Source organism: Lycium barbarum, chromosome 5 (assembly GCF_019175385.1).
Source record: "Lycium barbarum isolate Lr01 chromosome 5, ASM1917538v2, whole genome shotgun sequence".
NCBI lineage: Eukaryota > Viridiplantae > Streptophyta > Magnoliopsida > Solanales > Solanaceae > Lycium > Lycium barbarum.
The window spans coordinates 49,285,756-49,296,367 of record NC_083341.1 but is presented as its reverse complement, the minus strand read 5'-3'; positions in this window follow the sequence as shown (position 1 = coordinate 49,296,367).

The following is a 10,612-nucleotide window of genomic DNA, read 5'->3' as shown; positions in this document are numbered from 1 at the left end:
AATTAGTGAATATATCTTTAAAAGTACATTTCATAATTTGAGGAATTCAAGAAAGGAAAGTAAAAGAAATCTTTGGGCTAGACCCAATTTAAAAGAATTCAAATGAATGAAATTTCCTTCAAAACCCGAGTTTGGGTAAATAGTCCTAAGGATACGATTGACCAAAGAGACAAAATATGGATAATGCATGAACTAATAAATGACTATACATATACATATACATATATACATATATATTTTCTTATATACAAACACATGGCATTAGTTTTAGATGGGATATACCCAGTATACTATGCTTATAAGTAAAAGGACAATATTATTTTTACCCGAATATTTTAAATCCAAACTTAAACTACCCTTATTTAAAAGGAAATTCTTTAATTCTTTCAAAAGCCAATATGATATGCCATGACAGTATTTTTATATAGGAGATTAAACAAAACATAAGCAGTTCATACAAAATCACACATTGAAACTCGAAGGTCAACCGTATACTATGGATCCTTAATACTAGAGTGCCTAACACCTTCCCTAGGGGATCACCAGAACCCTTACCTAGAACTTTGGTTACAAAGGCTTTTTCACGGCGTTTGAATAAATCCTTTGAACCCGATTTTCCTAATTTCCTAAAAATTAGGTGGCGACTCTTTTTCAAAACAAGTCTGAAAGAGCACCAACAAGTTCTTAGTAACTTTCCGAGCGCTAACCCCGCCCACGAAATGCGAACCGTAACACTCACAATATTATTTTTCATTTTTGGAATTTGATAAGAATTGTTAAAAACTTTGTCTTAATTCTCATTAACTTTGTCTTAAAATTGCCAAGTGACTTGTTATTAGCTTGCCACTTGGCTTAACCACGTTGCTTGTACCTCTCCTATTTTATATACTAGTATACGTACTCGCGCGATGCGGGGTGAGTATTAACTATTTGAGTTTATACTCAATCTTTTTACATATACATAAGTCTTATTTCTCTATATTTCTACATTAAAGTTTTTGACGTTTATATTATTTGTTTATCGTTATAGGTATTATATTCATTACTTGGTATCATTACATTGCCAAGCCTTGAAATTCTTCTATTTTTTAATATTTCTTATCTTTAACTTTGTCTGTTATGGTTTGAGTTCAAATAATCTTATCCAAATATATCTGCACTATAAAAAATAATTTTAGAAAAAATCTCTTTTCTACGATTTTGTCTATTGTCATTGCATTATCCATTACTTAATATCATTTCATTGACATGTGACTTCATACTAAATTGTCTTTTGTTCACTTCTGTCTATTTAATAAAATGTATAACATAGACTTCTTACTCTTGAAATAATTATTTATTAGAATACTCAAAAAAAATTATGATTTATAATTTTGCATTTATTTTTATAATAATATTCTGTAGATTTATCAATTATATTATCTAAGTTAATTCAAAGTATACTTGAAACAAATGATAGGCTCAAAAAGTGAGCTAAGGTTGGAAATTGCACTGTACTTCATGATAACTTGTTGATTATTCAGCTTCGGAAATATAATTTCATTATCTAAAAAAATTACTTTTTTTTCCTAAAATTTTAGCCAAGCACCTCATTTCTAAACTAAACATTTTTTTAAAAAAATTGATTTTTCATAAGCTTGGGTTAACAGGCTAAATTATCAAGTCCTCAATGTTCTTTTCTATGCGTAATCCATCCATATTTATCTCAAATTTAGGTTAATAGATAAATTATCACCATCATTAAACAACAATAAAAACACATACAATCAACCAAAAGATCAAATAATAGCTTGAAATTACGACAACAATTAAGTACTGCCAAATAACTAAACATGATGTCTAGCAGAAAAATACAAGTAACATGAAATAAATTACGTTCATATAATAATTGTGACTATACCAATATTATTTAAATATTAAATAAAATAAAAAATTAGAACCTTCCTTGACACCATTAACCGATGACAAAGCTTAAAATTGCATAATAAAGTGAATATTAAATTATTAATTGTTAGTTATTACATAATTAAATAGTTTTGTCTTAAAATTGCCAAGTGGCTTGTTATGAGCTTGCCACTTGGCTTAACCACGTTACTTGCACCTCTCTTATTTTATGCATACATACATACATACATACATACATACATACATATATATATATATATATATATATATATATATATATATATATATATATATATATATATATATATGTGTGTGTGTGTGTGTGTGTGTGTGTGTGTGTGTGTATGGACAGATTTTTAGTCTACCCTTTATTATAGTCAAACAAGTTTTTAGGTGAATAAATCAATATGACATATACAACAACAACAACAACAACAACAACCCAGTGAAATCCCACAACGTGGGGTCTGGGGAGGGTAGAGTGTACGCAGACCTTACTCCTACCAAGGTAGGACGGCTGTTTCCGAAAGACCCTCGCCTCAATAAAAAAGCATAAAAAGAGGTCAGATAAGGCTAAGAGATTCAAAGCGATATGGAAATGAAATAACGCAAGCGACACAGATAACATAGGATAATCAAAGCACAGGAAATAACAGATAATAGCAGAAATCAGAGCACAAGAAATTATACTGCGATAATGCGACTACTAATAAGAAAGGATAACGAGACTATCTACTAGCCTTCTACCCTAATCTGGGTCCTCCAAACCCTCCTATCTAAGGTCATGTCCTCGGTAAGCTGTAATTGCGCCATGTCGTGTCTAATTACCTCTCCCCAATACTTCTTCAGCCTACCCCTACCTCGTCTGAAACCATCCATGGCCAACCTCTCACACCTCCGCACTGGGGCATCTGTGTCTCTCATCTTCACATGCCCAAACCATCTCAATCTCGCTTCTCGCATCTTGTCTTCCACTGAGGCCACTCCCACCTCGTCCCGAATATCCTCATTCCTAATCTTGTCACTCCTGGTGTGGCCACACATCCATCTCAACATTCTCATCTCGGCAACTTTCATCTTTTGAATGTGAGAGAGCTTAACTGGCCAACACTCCGCCTCATACAACATAGTCGGTCTAACCACCACTTTGTAGAACTTGCCCTTAAGTTGTGGTGGCACCTTCTTGTCACATAGCACTCGGGAAGCAAGCTTCCATTTCATCCACCCTGCCCCGATACGATGTGTGACATCATCGTCAATCTCCTCGTTGCCTTGCATAATAGACCCAAGATACTTGAAACTACTTTTCTTCTGGATGGCCTGGGTACCAAGCCTCACTTCCAAACCAGCCTCCAGAGGTGCTTCACTGAACTTACACTATAAGTACTCTGTCTTGGTCCTACTCAGCTTAAACCCTTTAGACTCCAAAGTATGTCGCCAACCCTCCAGCTTAGCGTTAATGTCACGACCCAGCTAGGGGCCGCGACGGGTACCCGGGGCTAGCCACCGAACACCCCTCGTTCTGCTACTCACCTTACCCATTTAATGCCCTTTTATCAATTCATGCTTAGGACATAAGAAAATCATCTTTTCATTTGAGAACATAAAAATGCTTTTATATACATAAGCCTCTCGGCCATCAAAATAATATGTGCATATACATAAAAGCCTCTCGTGAGACCATCTACCCACACTGCGCATCTACGAGCCTCTACTGGAGTGCTAAGCATAAGGACGGGACAAGACCCCATCATGCCCAAAATACATATACATGAATATACACAAAATAATAATCAAGCACCTCCGGAACAAAGGAGTGCTTTCAATCGGCTGACAGCTACTATGAATCTGGGTCAAGCTCTCCTCCCTGTCTACCTGTGGGCATGAACACAGCGTCCAAAGGAAACGGACGTCAGTACGAACATTGTACTGAGTATGAGAGGCATAAACAATGAAATAAGACAATGATACGAAGGAAATATCAATACGAAACATCTGTATCTGACTGTCAAATATAAAATAAATAATGCATGCTGCTTACTCATAATCATCATCATCATGTCATGTATGCATAAATATATAAGCTGCCCGTCCATATAGGGTTGGTGTGATAATCATAACATTAGCCTGCGTCCAGGCCCCCCGCGTCCGGGGTATCATCTCATGCCGCCCACTAGTGGTGTCTGCCCATGCCCACTGGCCATGGTGTATAAGTTGCCCGCCTTAGCGGTGACTGCCCGGCCAACTAGGCGCGGTGTAATATCATCATAACATGCTCATTATAATATGCTCATCATAACATATGCATAAAGACTCTAAGACAACCATACTCTATCGAGGTGACGTAAGGTCGTGAACCCTTGATTTCATTAGGAACATTTATAAACATTCTGCCTCACCTTGAAGGAATTAGTATGTAAGGTGAGTGTAAGCAAGGAATTCCATCATATCACTACTGAACTCATGATGACATTGCTCTTATCTCGTATCATTATTCATGATCTTACACTCTTAGCTTTTAGGAGCATAGGAGAGTCATGAAGAAGAAAGAAGAATCATGTCATAGGCTTCATGCCATAGAAAGAAAGGACTAGCCTCACATACCTTTGTCGTTTACCTAAGCTATCGTTCACGTGTTCTCCTCCAATATCACGTCGCTACCTTCACGAGAGAGTTCGTATTAACGTTAGTTTATCGATTATGAGAACGTATCGTTATTTCTAGGAAAAATTGGGCAGCATTTCCTTTGTTTTTACTACTTTTCCCACGTTCTATTTCAACTCCTAAACATTTACAACAACACTTCACAATATCGTATCAACAATCGTCATTCATATACGTTGAGCAAAATCCACCATTTTTCTCCATTTTCTCCACATTTATGGTTATAGTTCGTTATCGCGTTTTCTCATATATAATGCTTATTTCCTGGTCTAAACATCATTTACAACACATTCATAATCATGGCACATCAACGTTTATGGTTCCATTCGACTACCATTCAATTATGACACTATTCTCCCATTTAAGACCCATTTTCCATGTCTTTCTACAATTCAAGCATCTTAGCTTTTCAATACCTTAAACAACATGATAAAGTCATGAAACTTACCTTATATGGTGGTGGAACAAGCCTAGAGTGGAGTTCTTCCTTTAGCACTAAAACCCTACTTCACCTCTTTTGGAATTTCTTGGTTTGGATGAACTTCACTTGAGTTTCACACACTTTGTTTCATGGATTTAATGTGGTTGATCTTGATCTCCCTTTTATTCTCTTAAATTCTTGTGGATGAAGTGTTTTGGATTACTCTAGAGAGTTCTTGAACCGTGTAGGTGAGAAATGAAATAAAATGAGCTTAGGGTCCCTTTTTAATAACTCAAAATCTGATTTTTAATGAACAACAGTCGGGGTGTACAGTGGTCGTAAACCCCACTTTACGGGCCGTATACTGGTTTACGGTCCGTCCTCCACGACTGTATTTAAGCATATCAAAACCAGAAAGGTAGGCTGAAGATCATGGCAGTTTACGACTCAGTTTACGGGCCGTATTTCAATTTACGGTCCGTATTCCAAGTCGTGTTTAACCATTTGATGCATTTGACAGAAAGTTGAAATTTTGGAATGTTGAAGGACGATGGCACTTTACGGTCCGTAATCACTTTACGGGCCGTATTCCATTTTACGACCACTGGGCTGAAATGAAATTCTGCAACTTTTCATTGTACGTTCGCGGGGAAATTTCCGAGGTGTAACAGTTAACTCCGCTACGAGTCTCGTCGATCAGGACTATGTCATCCGCGAAAAGCATATACCATGGCACCTCACCTTGAATTTTCCACGTCAATCCATCCATTACCAAGGCAAATAAAAACGGACTAAGAGCTGATCCTTGATGCAACCCCATCACAACTGGAAAGTGCTCTGAGTCTCCTCCTACTGTCCTTACCCTGGTTTTGGCTCCCTCATACATGTCCTTGATCACCCTAATGTACGCCACAGGTACACCTTTAGCCTCCAAGCATCTCTATAGGATCTCTCTTGGAGCTTTGTCGTAAGTCTTTTCTAGATCGATGAATACCATGTGTAAGTCCCTCTTCCACTCCCTATACCGCTCCACCAGTCTCCTCATAAGATGGATGGCTTCTGTAGTTGAGCGTCCCGGCATGAATCCGAACTGGTTCTCTGAAATAGACACACCTCTCCTCACCCTCATCTCCACCACCCTTTCCCACACTTTCATAGTATGGCTTAGCAGCTTGATACCTCTATAGTTGTTGCAACTCTGGATATCTCCCTTGTTCTTGTATAGAGGGATCATTAAACTCGACCTCCATTCTTCGGGCATCATTGTCGTCTTAAAGATTACATTAAACAACCTAGTCAGCCACTCTAAACCTGTCGGGCCCGCGCTCTTCCAAAATTCCCCAGGAATCTCGTCAGGTCCGGTCGCTCTTCCCCTGCGCATCCTACGAACAGCACCCTTAACCTCCTCAACCTTAATACTCCTGCAATACCCAAAATCGTGACGCCTTCCTGTATGTTCTAAATCTCCCAGCACAATGTCTCTGTCCCCTTCTTCATTCAAGAGTTTGTAGAAGTATGACTGCCATCTCCGTCTAATGAGAGTCTCATCTACCAATACTTTGTCATGCTCGTCCTTGATGCACTTCACTTGATCCACATCACGTGCCTTTCTCTCCCTCGCCTTGGCTAGCCTGAACAATTTCTGATCCCCTCCTTTCTCTTCTAGTTCAGCATAAAGGCGTTCAAAAGTTGTCGTTTTTGTCGTCGAAACCGCCAACTTCGCCTCCTTCCTCCCCATCTTATAAATTTCCCTATTCGTCCACTTCTCCACCTCATCTTTGCTTTCTATCAACTTCGCATACGCCACCTTCTTTGCTTTCACCTTCCCTTGAACTTCTCCATTCCACCACCAGTCCCCTCGATGTTATAATATAATATAAAAAATGATATTATAGCATGAATAATGTAGTTTAAAATCTATTGGAATGGGAAACTATATTTGAAACTGAAAATGATAAGCGAAAAATAGATATTAGAAGAGAAATAATGTTTTCCTACCATACTATAAAGGGGGATAAGCTACCAGGGGTCAACATGGCTGCTTGGGCATTCTGAGGGTATTTCCGTCATTTCTCTAAAATAAAACAATATGATTGGTCAAAACAGAATCTTGCTTTAGCTATAGTAATAATATTTTGAACATCTTGACTTAAGTGCCCATCTGCTGACATCATCCACCATTAGACTCTTCCACTACTTACCAGCCCACGTGCCCACCCCACACCTTATCGTTTCTTCCCTCAATTTTTTATTAAACTACTCATAACTTTAGTGACCATTATTTATTTATCTAACATTGTTTAACGTATGGATGAAATTAATTTCTGTTTCATTATCATAATTATAATGTAAGATTCCTACTAATCCTTATGGTTACTTGTTAGATTCATTATCGAAGTTAATTTAGTTTTCTAAAAGTAATTTGTAATATTGAATTGATCTTATTTATTTGTATATCATGAAATTTTAATTGTGAATTTAACTTTTTTTTAAAAAAAAACAAATAGAGGACAAATTAGATTATAGAGTTACAACATTATTGGTACTTTGTCCGTCCCAATTCATGTGACATTATATTTGACTAGATACAAAGTTCAAGAAAAAATAATAATTGATACTTGTGGTTTAAAATGTGTACATATTTGTATGGTTATAAATTACCTTATTAAGAATAAAATGAAAAAATTGAAGTTAAAATTATTTCTACATATCAAAAAGTGAAATTCTTTTTGGGACAAAAAACAATTTTGGTGTAAAAGTATATTTGAGGATCAATATTTTATTCATATTAGAATTGTAACTAGATTGTTAAATTGGAGAGTACTAGGACAAAAAATAGAGAAGTTACAAAGGAAAGGAGAAAAGCAAATGTAACTTGCCAAAAAATAAAGTAGAATGTATTCTAAGAGTAAAAGAAGGAGCAACAAAATAAACACTAACTAAGTGATAAAAATTCGTGGAAAAAACATAAAAGAAAATAGATACTATATTTTAGCTGCTTTTATTGTTCAAGAATTGGAGTTTAAGATAGATTAAAAAAAATGATATCATTTGACATTGAAAATTTAGAAACTTTGGTATATGCAGAAGCAGAGATGCTTGTAATATTAATTTTTACTAATCAGGACAAAGTATTTAAATTCCTATTGAGTTCATGCAACATAATATTTAAATTGAAATAAAAAAAATGGCTTTAATAATAATAATAATAATAATAATAATAATAATAATAATAATTTATACTATATTAAAAGCACGAAGGGTCTTAAAAATGTTGATTGAACTTTTTGCCTTTCATTAAAACATTCTACAATAGACAAAGTCGTCATTTACTAATTTTCCCAAATTAATATACATAAACACTAATAACAAAAAAAAAAAAAAAAAAAAAAAAAAACCCTTTCGAAATAAAAACTGCAATAAAAACCTACCGTTATTTTTGGCAAAAAGTTTTAAATTATACAAATCCGTCTTTATAAATTTGGTATTTCTTGACTTGAGTCTAGGTGTACTAATTATTATAGGAAACAAAATTTAAATTCATAAATAATAGTCCTAAACTAAAACAATTGCTATAAGCGTATCTCCAAATATTCAATAAAATCTACAATTCACAAACATATGTATTATAAAATCTACAACGCACTAATTAGGTTTTTTTTGTCTCTAGCTAATGGTTCTTTGTAACCATTAGCGATCAATATATGATTTGAGTTTATTAATGTATTAACTATGTTATTCTTCTTGATTATCAGGAAATATATGCTACGTCCAAGCTAAATCGACAGATCTAAGGTCCAATTGGTGCAAAAGTTAAAGGTACCGATATCACTTCTGATAAACTCGTCTGTTATTCTCTGATGGTATATGCATCAATATTTTTAAGATGTTATTTTGAGTAGATTTTTATTAGGAAGTTATAATGTTTGCAGCCAACCAATCTGCTCCAAATAGTCTTGGCAAAGCATCTTTAAATTAATGACATGAATTCATGTCAATGTGTTAAGATCAAATTTTCATGTTTATATATCTTTGTTTCTCTGATTATCTTTTCTTTGAAGGTTGCGTTGCGTGAGAAGATAATTTTTATTAAACACAAAAATGTTGGATGGAAACAACAATATCTACTATATGCACTTATGCAATGCATAAGACAAGTTTTCCTCTTTATTTTGTTTTTTGTTTTTGTTTTATGGTATTGATGCAGATCCTTAGATCCTTAGATATTGAGATACCCAACTTGAACAACAGAATGAGAAAAGTTCCTTCATAAACATGACTTATCTTTAAAGTAAGTATTCTTCATGAAAGTTCTATACTCATTTAAATATCTCATAACAGGTTGACCAAATTCATTTTTACTGTTAATTTGTAAAGTTTAATCATTGCCAACAAAAAAAAAAATCCTTTCGAAATAAAAACTGCAATAAAAACCTACCATTATTTTTGGCAAAAAGTTTTAAATTATACAAATCCGTCTTTATAAATTTGGTATTTCTTGACTTGAGTCTAGGTGTACTAATTATTATAGGAAACAAAATTTATATTCATAAATAAAAAATGGAGGGGGGTGAGGGCGTAGGGGTGGGTGGGAGTCGGGTGGGGGTGGGGGTATGGGGTTGGGTTGGAGTTGGTGAGGCTTGGGGGTGGGGGTGCAAAAAACAAAAAAAAAAAATCAAAAGAAATTTTTTTTTGGAAGGGAGGGTGGGGGCGTAGGTGGGTGGGTGGGAGGGGTGGGGTGTGGGTGGGGTGGGGGTATGGGGTTAGGTTGGAGTTGGTGAGGCTTGGATGAATATTTTCCGGAAAACGTTTTCTATCAACCAAACGAACATGAGAAAATAAGTAAGAAATTCTCTTATTTTCCATTACCTAAACGAACATGAGAAAATAAGTGGAAATTCACTTATTTTCTAGGAAAACATTTTCCTCCATACCGAACGCACCCACAATGTGACAAATTATAATTAGGACTAATTGTAATACTAGGAGGTTGAAGTCAATTAAGATGCTAATTTAAAAGAAACTTTGTATTCCTTATTTGAAACTATGTGACAAATTATAATTAGGACTAATTGTAATACTAGGAGGTTGAAGTCAATTAAGATGCTAATTTAAAAGAAACTTTGTATCTTGCTCGTATGTTTTTATTTTGCCGCAGCACAAGCAAAACTATTTTTCTCAAATTACAAAATCAAGTAAACTTTTATTTAAAAAACTTCTTCCGCCTTTTTACTTCACAATTAATGTTTGCTTACATTTGGTTTCTACGTCTATATTAGATTAGGGTTTAGGTATAATATTTTTTTATTTTTTTGGGGGGTTTCGTCGTCTATAGTTATTTTTGACTTGCTTTATATTAATTAGGCTAGGTTTGGGTAGAATAAAGGTTGTGGAGTTCAATCTTAAATTTAACATTAGTCCTAAAATCTCTCTCGGTAAATTATCTCTTATGTAAACTAAAGAATTAGTCTTCATATTTCATAGGACTTCCTCTGATATTTAGTACTTTAAATTTACAGTTTGATGTGTGGAAGTTAAAGAATTTTGCAAGAAGATGGAGGAATCTTTCTGCTATTATTAGGTAACGGAAATTCCTTATTGCATTGCCTTAATTAATGCAGG